Here is a 12,407-nt window from a genome sequence, read left to right as displayed (position 1 = left end):
GTGTTTGCGAGAAGTTTAACACTTCGAGGAGCCAATTTATTTTATGTCCAATAAGTCAAAGCTTGCGAAATGAAGCACATTTGTTAGAACCATGTTCGTTCCAGCTTAATTTGTGATCGTGACACCAAGGTACTTGCAAGCACTGACTTCGAAAAGCGGCTGTCCTGGGAGCTTGTAGAAAAACTACAAACTTTTCGTCTCGGCAAATTTCATAAAAAGCAATTTTTTTGGCATTTAGCTGCATATTTCGCTTTTTGCACCATGTAGGAACGTTAAGAAGGTACGAATTTATTTTGATTTGGACCTCGGGTAAATTATTTTACTAAACAGAATACAATCGTACACAAACAATCTGATTTGACCTGGGTGAGTAATTACATTAACAATGTCATTGATAATATTAAAAACAATAACCGACCAGTACGCTGCCTTGCGGCATGCCAAATGTTCCGGGTAAAGATTTAGAACAGATATTTTTAACCCTGACGTGTTGCATGTGGTTAGATAGATAAGAAGAAATCCATTTTATTATGAACGCAGGAAATCCGATTGACTGTATTTTGTGCATACGATGTGCGTGGGAAACAAGGTCAGAAGCTTTACGGAAATCTAACAAAATTACATCAACCTGGCCTGAGTTGTCAAGGGCGGGAATAACGTTAGTTTGGTGAAAGTAGAAGAACCTTTTCGGAAGCCATGATGCCATGGAGATAATAAACCATTGTCGGTAAGACATTTAGTAACGTAGCTAGCCTTAATATGCTCCAGAATTTTGCAGCAAGTTCACGTGATGGAAATGGGTCGATAATGACCAGGAATTATGACGTCGCAATTTTTCCACACCGGCGCAATGCGTCCACCTTTCCAGTCAGGGGGTAATACCCCAAACGTTAATGAAGCACTGAAGATTGCTACAAGAAAATGTAACAAAATTTCAGCGTATCGAGAAAGAAAATCGTCCGGTATCCCATCACGGCCAGGTGATGTCTTCGTTTTTAAGATAAGCATAACTTAAATTCCACCAGACATGGACAGGATGTCGGCATTAGCTCTGCAAAGAGGAACAAGTTCGGGAATTGGCTCATTAACTACGAAAAAGACACTATGAAAACAGGTGTTGAAATAATCAGCAATACCCGCCTTCTCAACGGGGAGCGCGTCACGATGACGCAGTTTTTCGATTAGTGTTTTTAGATGCGACTGCATCTCATTCACTCGGCTTGTCCCTCCATACAGCGTTGTTGTTGTCCGTCCACACCCCTCCCCCATTCTCCTCGCCGCGCAAACTGCGCTCTCCGCCGCTCATCCCCTCTCCTCTCCGATAGCGAACACTGTCTCTCGAGGGGCATTGGATTGGATTCGATTGGGTTGGCTTGGCTTGGCTTGGCTTGGATTGGATTGGCTTGGATTGGATTGAATTTGATTGGATTTGGATTTGATTGGATTTGGATTTGGATTGGACTGGATTGGATTAAATTGGATTGTGTTGGATTGTGTTGCGTCATAGCCGCGCCACGTTGCGTCATAACCGCGGTCGTTCCAGCACCGGCGTTCCGATTTCGGACACGTGCATAGACTTGATCTTCGCTGCAAATTGCACGTGGTCCCGTTACTTTACCATCCACTACCCGTACACTTCAGCGACCACAAGGCCGTCATCGTTAAGGTTACGCCGCGTGTTAAATAAAGAATACATCATGCGCGTTCCTCACACGTTTCACGCAATTAGAGAATCAACCCAACGGAAACACCAAGTGAACCCCCAAGATGCGTCGCATCTCCACAGGGTTCCCTTCGCGGGAAGGTGGGGTAATTTTTTGTTGTTGGACAAGAAATTCCAAAACTTTTGTGGGGCAGCTTTAATAAAGTTGGATAACTTGTGCTCAAAATATTTAAGTTTAGCAGTTCCCACAGCTTGATTGAGGGCTACTTAGGTGGCTTGAATAATGTCACGAGAGGACACTCTTCGAATCAGGCGTTGTAATTTCCTTTTCAAGGGTATTATCAAGAGAGACCCAAGGGATTGGTTTACGCGTCGTTTTCCCTTCTCCGGAATAAAAGGATGAATACAATGCAGACACAAGTTTTTGAATTTCCCCCACATTTGAATGACATCAGAACCGTAATATTTGCTGAGGTGTAGTTCTACAAAATATAATACAGTTTCGTCCTGTGCACGCAAAAAATCTTTAATGCGGATTCATTTCGTTCGAGCAGCAGTGCAGAGAGCTTCCTCAGGGCATGGAAAGGACACCATACAGTGATCAGAAGGGCCGTTTTAAACGGAGACAGCAAATTTTTTCAAATGAATTACGGACAAAAATAACGTCAAGTATGGAAGCACAGGTCACGTCGACGACTGTTGGATAGTTCACTACTTGATGCAAATTATGACACATAATATCTAGCAGCTATGAATCATGCGGGGAATGCACGATAAAAGAGAAAGAAGAGCCCCAATTAACGCCAGGTAAATTAAAATCACCCACCAGGAATATGTTATCATGCTTAAATGATACCATGTACTCGTGTAAGTCATGCAGAAACCGAGGAGGCGAATCAGGGGCACGATACACAGCAAAAATAAGACAGGGACGCTCGCACCAGGATACATTTAAAGTAAGGCTTTTGTGGTTGTCAATCGGGTGCGACAGGGTGGCATCAAGAGTGCGTTTTACGAGGACAGCAACACTTCCACCCCTACGGTTCCTATCACGAGGATACACACGATAAGAGGGGGAAAACAACGACATCTGTGATTTCGTCATTCCGTCAAGTCTGCGTTATCACAACAATGGCGGACTACTATGAAGAACCGACCCCAGTTGCTGGGATTTATTTGCAATGTTGCGTGCGTTAATGTTTAATAGCCGAAGTTGCTTAGGGTTAGGGCGCTTGGGTCACTGTTTTTGTTGACTAGGCTGGGAGCCGCCAATTTTGGTTCTTCAGTTTTTTTATTAATCCCATACGTACTTGTCTCCATCGACGATAAGTTCTTCGGGTACTAAATTAACTTTTTTTGCCTTGTTTATTTTTCATCTTTCACGCTACCCCCAACTAGCTTTCGCTTGCGAAGCGTTTCCTTTGAGTAACCATTTTGAAACGATATGTCTCTCCTATTTAGATGACGGGCATTCGAGATGATTTGCTCCTTTTCTTTATAATCTTAAATATGCGATAACGGGCCGATTTCTACCGGGCTTGCCAATATTATGAATCCTACCCACTGATTTGCATTTTACCTCAAGCTTGTTTGCGAAAGCCCCAGTCAGCACTTTGTCTTTCAACTTATCCTCGGTTTCTTTCAGTTCCGGGGGTATGCCGGAAACTAGCAAGTTGAACCGCCTGCTCCTTTCCAAGGTCAGCCATTTTCGCTTCAAGTAAAGCTACTGTTTTCACAAGGTCATCAATACTGGCAGTTCGTTTTTTTCCAGATTAGAAAAATGCGAGGTCCAGTCGGAGGCAATTTTTTCTATTTTTTTTCTTGTTTGGCCTTTATCGCAGCAATACCCGAAGATATTTCGGTTTGACCATCTAGTACATCCTTAGCATTTTCCGATCTTGGGCCCACGGTTGAGCTCAACATCCCCGCACAACAGTAAATTGCATACGCCACAGACATCATATAGAATACAAAGGCACTGCCTGGGGCATGGCAGGACCAAAAGACCACAGCAGTCACCTATTAATTATTTCAGGCTTCTTTTTTTTTGTAAGAAACGTCTTTCGTCACTGGAATGGAGCTGACTGAGTCTTAAAGGCTTGTTTAGTCAAATAGAACAAATATGCACTCGTTAAAGGTCCCTTGAAGTAAAGCTGTGTCCATACTGTTCAGAGAACACACGAACGCCTAAGCTTCGTTGTGAAAGTTCCGAATTTCTGTAATTTCTTATGAGAATGGCATACTTCGCTGATGACCAAGCACGCTGTGGTACTAAAACAACACGCAATTATAATGCATAAACGTTGAGTGCTCTGCTGCAAAGCAAACTATCTCTGTCGTCATGCTTGCGGGTGTCAGCAGTTGAGCAGTTAATGACGGCGGGCGCGGTTCATACAGCCCGATTCTTGATGCGACGTCTTCAGCCTCCTGCATTACCGTCTCTGCTTGTTGTTTACAAGCAAAATGAGTGACCGCTATCCAATACATTACATAGAGAAAAAAAGCTAAAAATAAAGCGCTAATGATTCCAAGAAGCACAATAGCAATTTTCGGCTAACACATTTGGAAACGTTTACATGCATTACGCTACCCACGGTCGCTATCACGGCGACCAATTGCACGCCGGGTTCCTGTTCTCAAAGACGTATTAAAAAACACGAGTGTTTCTTACCTCTCCTTTTTTTTTCGACTACACTAGCTACTTTCCTCTGCTTGCACTCTACCTTCAGATAAACTCTAGTACCTCCCGTTTTTAGCATGATGAAATTTTCTCGTTCGTTCATTGCACAAAAACAACTTGTTTTTCCCATTTCCTACTTCAGCTATCATCATTGCGTTCACTGTCGCGTGCACCCTTAGGTACACCGTCAAGTCCTCCTGAGCAGAACGAGTGTTCACATGATCACGGGTAATCAGCAGGTAAAGCATAGTTATCTTAACAATATACCGCATTTACTCGCATAATGGCCCCACTCGAGTAATGATAGCACCCCTGAAGTTTGTCGTCAAAATTTGATTTTTTTTAATTTACCGCGCAATAAACGCACCCTGAACTTGCCGCAGGAGAATGTGGTATCTGTGCCAAGTCTAGCTGATGATGATCGTGCTTGCCTCTGTTTCCTTTGCTTTCAAAGCGGACATGACTGCGTTATTGCCGCAGACTTGCCGACATTAGCGTTATCGGCAAGCATGCGTTCAATAGTGATGAGGAAGAAACTCTCAGTAAATGCCCGTAGTGTACTCAGAAGACAAAAAAATGCCCTTAGCTTGCTGCGTCGGCCGCAATGTCTGTTTTGATGCCCGCACTGTGATAGCGGCAGCCACTTATTGGTCTCCCTGTTCTCTCCTTGCAGCAAACCCGTTCCGGCGCGTTCCGCAATTCACGAAAACAATGCATTTTGCGCCACTTTGCAAAACGGCTGGCGGCGGTGTGTGAAGCTTCTATTAGGTTTTTATTTATTATTTTTTGTTCATGACAGCTAGCGTAAACATTTTGACCCGCAACTTGCTTGCTTTTTCGGTGCTCAAACATTTTTCGCGAAAAATTTACCCCGAGTAATAAACGCACCCCTAAACTTGCATAAAATGTTTTTGAAAAAAGTGCCATCATTACGCGGGTAAATACGGTAAGAATTTAAAATGCTCGATTTCGCGCTTCCTTTTCAGGTTGTCACAGCAGCTAGTGAAATCATTAAGAAAGGAACCAATAAATTTGGTGTGCCGAGTTAACATACGCAATCACAATTCAGCGGCCAGAGAGGAAGAAAACCTCATTGCGCTTAGCACACTCTTCTTGGTCTGAAACAAACGTGTGCAAAGTCTAGAAGTGTCTGATTCTTCCCCCTAGCGTTTTTTTTGTTATTACAAACAAATTACCGCTTACTTACAGATGTTTCTTTTGAACCAAATATTACCACAGAGGCCATTTAGAGCTTCTGGCAACCTAAGTCCTATTTTGGGGGGTGACTTAGGCATTGCATTTCTTTCCATCCGATTTTACCGCACAAAAGACATAGATTAGGCTTCAATCTTGTAAAGCTATATTGTGTTGGTTTACAGGACACCCGTTGGAGACTGCCGCTGCAATCCTTGCCTGGTTCCAAGCTGAGGCCCTCTATTCGGATTACGTACATAACCTCTTGATTAAAAATATTCACAAAAATATTTGGGAGAATTGAAGACAGTGCTCACCCTCCACTTCAGTCTCTTCTGCAGTGCTCGCTGAAAGAAAATCGAACGTGTAAGAAACGCACAGAACATTTTTCACAGTAGAAAGATCTCCAAGTGACATGCATTCCTTCCTCTCCCAGGCAGGGAAGGCGAGAAGCTCTGGCTTTCTAAGAAACTTGCATTGAGCAGCACAGTCGTGTTGGTAGCAAACCGTATTGAGTCGCCTAAATATTGCGTACTTTTCAGTTGACCTTCGCAACATGAACAAGGAAGACTACACTTAAAACTCGACGATGGTGGGCTTCACCAGAACACTCCATAACGACCAATTATTTTGAGTATAGATTTTTATTTCTTGGCAAAACCAAGGGGAGGCTGAGCCTAAAAGCGGACGTGGCCTGACAGGGGCCTAAGCCACCCGGTTTACAGCGTACAAAATAACACGTCTGTTCACAAATTTAAGCATAATACCGTAATTACCCGATTCTAACGCGCACTTTTTTTCTGGAAAAATAGGTCAAAAAATCGTATGCCCGTTAAAATCGGATACGAAACCGAAACTGCCGAAACAACGAAAATTTCGTCCCGCGCATCGCCATTTCGAGATGGCTCCAAAGCTTTTAGCAACGATTTTTCGGACGCAGGAAGCATAGGTATAGGCGCCTAGGCTTTTCTATCGGCGTTCACACAAACCATCAAATCGTTCCACTTGCGCGCTTGATAACCGCCATGGCAGCAGCGGCTCTCACGCCTTCAAAACGAGCGGTCGGCTGAAGCGTGCGCAGCGCCCACTGGTCACCCGAGCACAAGCCATGGTGGCAGCCCTTCGGGCAGCCATGGCGGCCCCTTAGGCCAGTGGCGTCAATAAAAGTTTTAAATGCGAATGCATTTATTAGTCGGGGGTTGTCTTGGGTCCATCGAGCGGCGTGCGCCCGCAGGTGTTGGCCGGTGTGCACCTGCATTCCTCCAGCGCGAGCGCACGTGAGCGCGCGCCTCGTAGTTCTGCCTTCGTCGTCGTCGTCGTCGTAAATGCGAATGCATTTCTTAGTCGGGGGTTGTCGTGCTCCGTCGGCGTGCGCCCGCAGGTGTTATCTCTCCGCGCTCCTCCTCGCCTCTAACAACAGCTGTGGCGCGCCTAGCAGCCGGAGCAGGTGGTAGCTATGGCGGGAGTAGCGGAGGGCAAGGGGAGAGGAGGTGCGCGCTCGGGCGTGTGAGGGCGCTCGCATCGCGGAGCTCGGGCGGAGTAGCGGAGAGTGAGTGGAGAGGAGGAGCGCGCTCGGGCGTGTGAGGGCGCTCGCATCGCGGAGCTCGGCGGGAGAGAGAGCTCGCGCGCGGGGCGGCCGTGTTGCGCGGGTCTCTCTCTCCTCTCCGCGTACCCTCTCTCCGCTCGCTGCGCTCGGAAAATGTATATAAATGCAGTGGATCTCACGCCTCTCTCCGTTACTGCTTGCCGCAGCGCACTCATCGGTGCACCCAATGCATTCGCATTTCCGCACGATCCCCTTCGGGTAGGTGGGAGGAGTTTTTTATCTCTCTCTCTCTCTCTCTGGAGAAGCTCGCAGGATGGGCGTTCGAGGCGTGGGCCACGATCCCATCGACCATGGATGAACGTCCGTTATGAAGTGTGGCATCACGAACGCGCTTGACGGCACCAAGGACGAGATGTTTTGGTCAGCGGAGAGCGACGAGGAGTGAGATGAGTGAGATTACTTCGAGAAATAAATCGCCCGTTTCTCTCGCATTCGTTTTTCTTGCTCACAAAGTTCCGTGCGCGTAACAATCGGAGGTCCAGGTTTTTTCGGATTTTTCCGGGAAAATCGGGTGCGCGATAGAATGGGGGGTGCGCTAGAATCGGGTAACTACGGTAACACAATCGTAATAGAGAAATAGCACAAAGCAAGGTCACCCGCCGCAGTGGCTAAGGCGTTGCGCTGCTGAGCACGAGGTAGCGGGTTCGATTCCCTGCCGCGGCGGCCACTTTTCTGATGGAGGCGACAAGCAAAAACGCCCGTGTGTACGAGATTTCGGCGCACGTTAAAGATCCCCAGGTGGTCAAAATTATTCCGGAGCCCTCCACTACGGCGCGCCTCATCGCCTGCGTTGCGCCGGCGCGTTAAACCCTACAATCAATCAATCAAATCAACAAAGCAAGGTCAGTACTACATTTCCTATGTATTATACAAAGCATAGGCCCAAGATTCACACAAGGATCACAGCGTACACGTAAACGCAGTAATTCGCACGCATGAGGTTTCATCACTTACACTACTATGTCACAATTACGTATGAATGTATATTTGTTTGTAATTCTTTTTAATTTCTACCTTTATCGTGACCAAATGTTGAAATTCGGTGAATGACGAGGCCCAGCATGTTATCACAGCGAAACTCGATATGTGCGATGTAACGAAAGCGCAGATGCACGCCTTGCGCTGTTGTCACAGCGCTGGGACTAGTTTTTGGTGTAATCGCATGCTGATCTTCGTCATTCTGCCATTTTTTAACATTTCGTCACGATGATTGGTCGCTCTGGAGTGTCGTGGTCATGCGAACCTGCAGCAATTTTAACAGGGTAAGGAAAAGTGGAACTACACAGAATGCAATAGAGAGAAACAAGGCACCCATCATTTACAGATGGCTAGAAAGTAATTGTTATAATGTGGTTGAGCATGCAGCTTTCAATTTGGTGAGGCAAAGTAATCGTAAAGGTCATCTTAAGGGATTCTGTTTGCGATTCTTTCATTTAATAATGTTACGCTATTTTGGTTTATGGCATTATGCAACTTTTTCATGATATAACTCCTGGTAAGCTGCTGAACCCTACTGTTCGAGCAACGCAACGTTGTAATCTCTCCTTTACTTACAGGTTATGATACATGGATAGCCTTCGGGCGCCCCAGTGTTAATATATTATGCCCTCAGAAATTCACACTAGCCAGTTTACGTTCCTGACGATCAAGGTTTTACTACGAAGCAGTATTTGCCTAACCCTCCCACCATAGTTGCATTCCGGTGAAGTGTCGTTACCCAGCATCAGTCCGGGGCTCCTCCTCACCTACGGGCCACCCCTTTTTCACCACTGTGTTAGGTACGGAGTACCTTAGGACCGTACAACGTCCTTCCGCGTCCGTGCGCATAGCATTTAAAATCACAAAAAAATTCACAGCATATCCACGGGGTGAATGATGATGAGTGGGCGAAGCTCCTGAGGGGAAATCATCGGTAAAACCGTGGCCCTTCAGTGAAAGTTCGCCCACTACATCTGTGTCCGAACGTAACGTCTAGAAAGTCTCGCTTAAACCGCGCGTCGGCACCTTGGGGCTGAGCTCGCCTGATGCGTTTTGCAGACGCCTCACGAGCTCTCACTGCATCGGGGTCTGCCTGCCGATACGCGCGCTTTCTCGCCGCTTCCCGTTCTCTGACGTTTTGGAGATCCTCTTTGCGCCGCAGCCGTGCCGCTTCGCGTGCGGCAGGGTCCTCGCGCCGTTGCCGTGACGCTTGGGCCTCTCGTTCTCGAACGCTGGGATCTGGCGGCGTCGTCGCGCAGCCAGACGACACGCTTCGGCCTCCCGCTCTCGTACGGCAGGATCTTGGCGACGGCGTCGCGCAGCTTCACGGAGCGCTTCTGCCTCGCGGGCTCGCACATCTGCAGCCTTATCCATCGGGCGACTCCGAGCGCGCGCCAACAGCGAACGGATTTTATTACAACGCTCCCTGCCATCTAATAAACTATCCAAGAACTAAACTAGAGGTAGCCACGCCATCTAGTAAACAATCCAAGAACTAAACTAGAGGTGGCTACATTCATACGTCGAGGATGGACAGACTCACGCCTTAAGGAGCTTCGCCCCTAAAAATCACACAGGCGCCGGCAGGATTCGAGCCTGTGTCTGGTAGGCGAGACAGAGTTACTCTCAGTCGTCCAACCCATTGGGCTACGATCGTGAGTTAGTACCCGAGAGTCAAACGGCTTACTCCCTCGCCTGTAATGTTGCGGAGTACGTTAGGACCTCCCAATGTCCGTCCGCGTCCATCCGTACCCACACCACCATCAAGCGAAATTCGGTTTGAGCCGTGAGATTCACTGTCATTTAGGGAATAATCACGGTACAACTCAGAGCTCAAATCGAATGGCGGTCGGTGCGCAAATCGGATGTCACTCGGAGCGCAACTTGGATGTCATTTCGAGCCCCCGTACTCCGCACCATCGCCATCATCCACGGAGTGGAGATGCTGCCATTTTTTTTCACTCGCACAATTCCGGTCACAAGATGGCTAATCGGCTGAATACGACCATATCGCCGCTATCAGAGAATTGTCGACAGCCAACAGAAGCGCAAGTGTGCGTAAACATGCTGAAAAGACCCAGCTGCCGAACGTGTAGCCGCCGCCGTTGCTGCCTCAATTTACACTTCGTCGAGTACCAGCAAAATCCTTCCCTGATGAAGACCCACTTTCCCACTTAGAACGCCTACGTGAGCCAATAGTTTTTCTTCAGTTTGAAAGGTTTTCGGGTCGACTTTTTTTTCGCCGGTGTATTGCACGTGTAAGCACACGGCCACCACCGGTTGCCGGTTTATGCGTGTACGGATTAGGTATGGGAGGAGGGGGCCTGCACGCACAGCTAGGCGTCATACCGTGCTGGTACGCGATTTAAACGTGGAAGCCTGACGGCTCATTGCAATCTGTCAGCTGCCCATGGTGGTCGAGAGGTTTGGGTTTGGGTTGGTATGTTACACAGATAGTACGATGCTTACGACGCAAGACGGAAACAGACAGCCGCACATTTGTCCACTAGAATAAAGCTCGAGTCGTTCCAGGTTTTAACTCGCTGTGGGGCGGACAGATTTCGTTTACTCGGAGGAACAAGAGCGGTACTTAAAGGAAAGTCGGCTAGAACAAAAGCGTAAAATGGCCCGAAAGCAACGAAACAGCTCTGCCGCCACTGTTGACGCCGCAAGTTCCAGCTCGTCGACAACTTCGAATTCCTCCTAAACGAAGTGCAACTTCCCTGCTTGCAACGCCGACGTGAGCACGCATTTTTGTCCGCTTTAAGGGCTTTCAGAGCCACATTTTTGCCCATATCTTTCACGGCTAAGCACGCGCACGTAACCGGTGAACGGCTGCCCGTGCATGGGTGGAGAGTGGAGGGAGCGGGAGGGGGGCATGCACGCGAAGCTATAGGAATCATGCCCTCGTTGATGACATGTCCGTTGTGGTGGCTGGCGGTTTATACGCGGACGCCATACGGCCCAATGCGACCTGTCCGGTGGCCTCAGTGGTCGAGAAGATTGTGTTTGTGTATTACGCCGACAGTAAGATGCCTACGGCACGGCAGAGAAATATAGTCATGTTTGTCCACTTGAATAAAGCTCCGGTGCTTCAAACATTCATTCAGTACAATTGGGTGGGATGTATGCTTAATCACAAATTACTAATGACCGTGCTTTGTTTCGCGCCCCCCCCCCCCCCCGTTAACTGCCCGAAGCTTCTCCGGTCGTCCTTCTTGAAAGACTGGAAGGGCCTTAATTTTTTATAAGCTTGTTTAGTTTACCTATATTTCCTCAAAAGACATTTCGTGTGATTTATTTCCTGCTATAATAATACAAATGGCATTTTTGTCGCGGTATTTTATTCGGGGGTGTCCGCTAAAAATTCCCCCGCATTTCCCCGAGGGGGAGAATGTGAAAGTGCAAATGCACGGTTGTCGGCCCGCTTGCGGCGCTTGCGCTCGGCCCCCGCAGCCCACCGCCTCGCCGCCTTCTCTTCCATCTCTTCCATCGGGTTTGTAGTATCACGTGTACACCACGCAGTTATCAAGCCGCTATAACGCCGCTGAGTCACCAACGCACGCCGCTGACGACGTAGTTTGAATGCGTTAAAGATATAAGGCGCGTCACTAGCACTGATATCACCGTCGCGTCCGTGGCTTGGTCGGTAGAGCGTCGCGCTGCGGCCGCAAAGTCCTCGGATCGAAACCTCGCGCCGGATGCTGTTTCTTTTTTAAATATAGAGGAGCACTGCGGACGCCGCCGCCGCCGCCGCCGCCGCCGGCGGTGGATGGTTTGGGGTCGCTTATAAAGTGCATTCGCACTTAAAAAAGTAACAATCGTATTGTCGAACTTCTTTCTAACATGTGCAATTTGAAAGCACGCAAATTATAGAACGCTCTGCGCAATGCGAAAACAGAAATCAAGCTATTCGGCACTTTTGTTTTTTTATCAGCACTATGCCAAAGCTGTATACTAGATGAAAAAAGTTCAAGGAAAAAATGTCACAGTTATACAAAACGATTCACACTTTAGACCGAAAAACAAACAATATTCACCAATGAACGAATGCACAGAAACTGCAATCTTGTTTTACAGTAAGAAGTAAGCTCACTGAGCGCCGGGCCATATAAAAGACATTGGCCACGAAGTTATTTTTACAAGGAATGCAAAATTAGGCATGGCAGAACTTCCACGCCTAGGTTATATATTCTCTGACGTGTTTGGTCTAGATGGGAATTTTTCTAATGGATATGACTACCAGCCGCCTTTGTATGAATTTGCGAGCAGCGAGCACCCCTTGT

General features: G+C 47.6%; 1 long non-coding RNA gene across 1 annotated transcript in view; it reads right to left on the bottom strand.

Annotated features, from left to right (window-relative positions):
• LOC144180634 (uncharacterized) overlaps positions 1-12,407 on the bottom strand; it is a 38,179-nt gene that overhangs the window by 11,707 nt on the left and 14,065 nt on the right. The window contains exon 2 of the long non-coding RNA XR_013324482.1: positions 5,855-5,884. This is a non-coding gene — a long non-coding RNA (uncharacterized LOC144180634). The remainder of the gene's footprint in view (positions 1-5,854; positions 5,885-12,407) is intronic.

This window comes from Haemaphysalis longicornis, unplaced genomic scaffold (assembly GCF_048455015.1).
Source record: "Haemaphysalis longicornis isolate Haplotype H1 unplaced genomic scaffold, Haemaphysalis longicornis Haplotype H1 scaffold_4, whole genome shotgun sequence".
Classification (NCBI taxonomy): domain Eukaryota; kingdom Metazoa; phylum Arthropoda; class Arachnida; order Ixodida; family Ixodidae; genus Haemaphysalis; species Haemaphysalis longicornis.
Note: the sequence above shows the minus strand (reverse complement) of the source record. Positions and strands in the feature narration are given on the sequence as shown.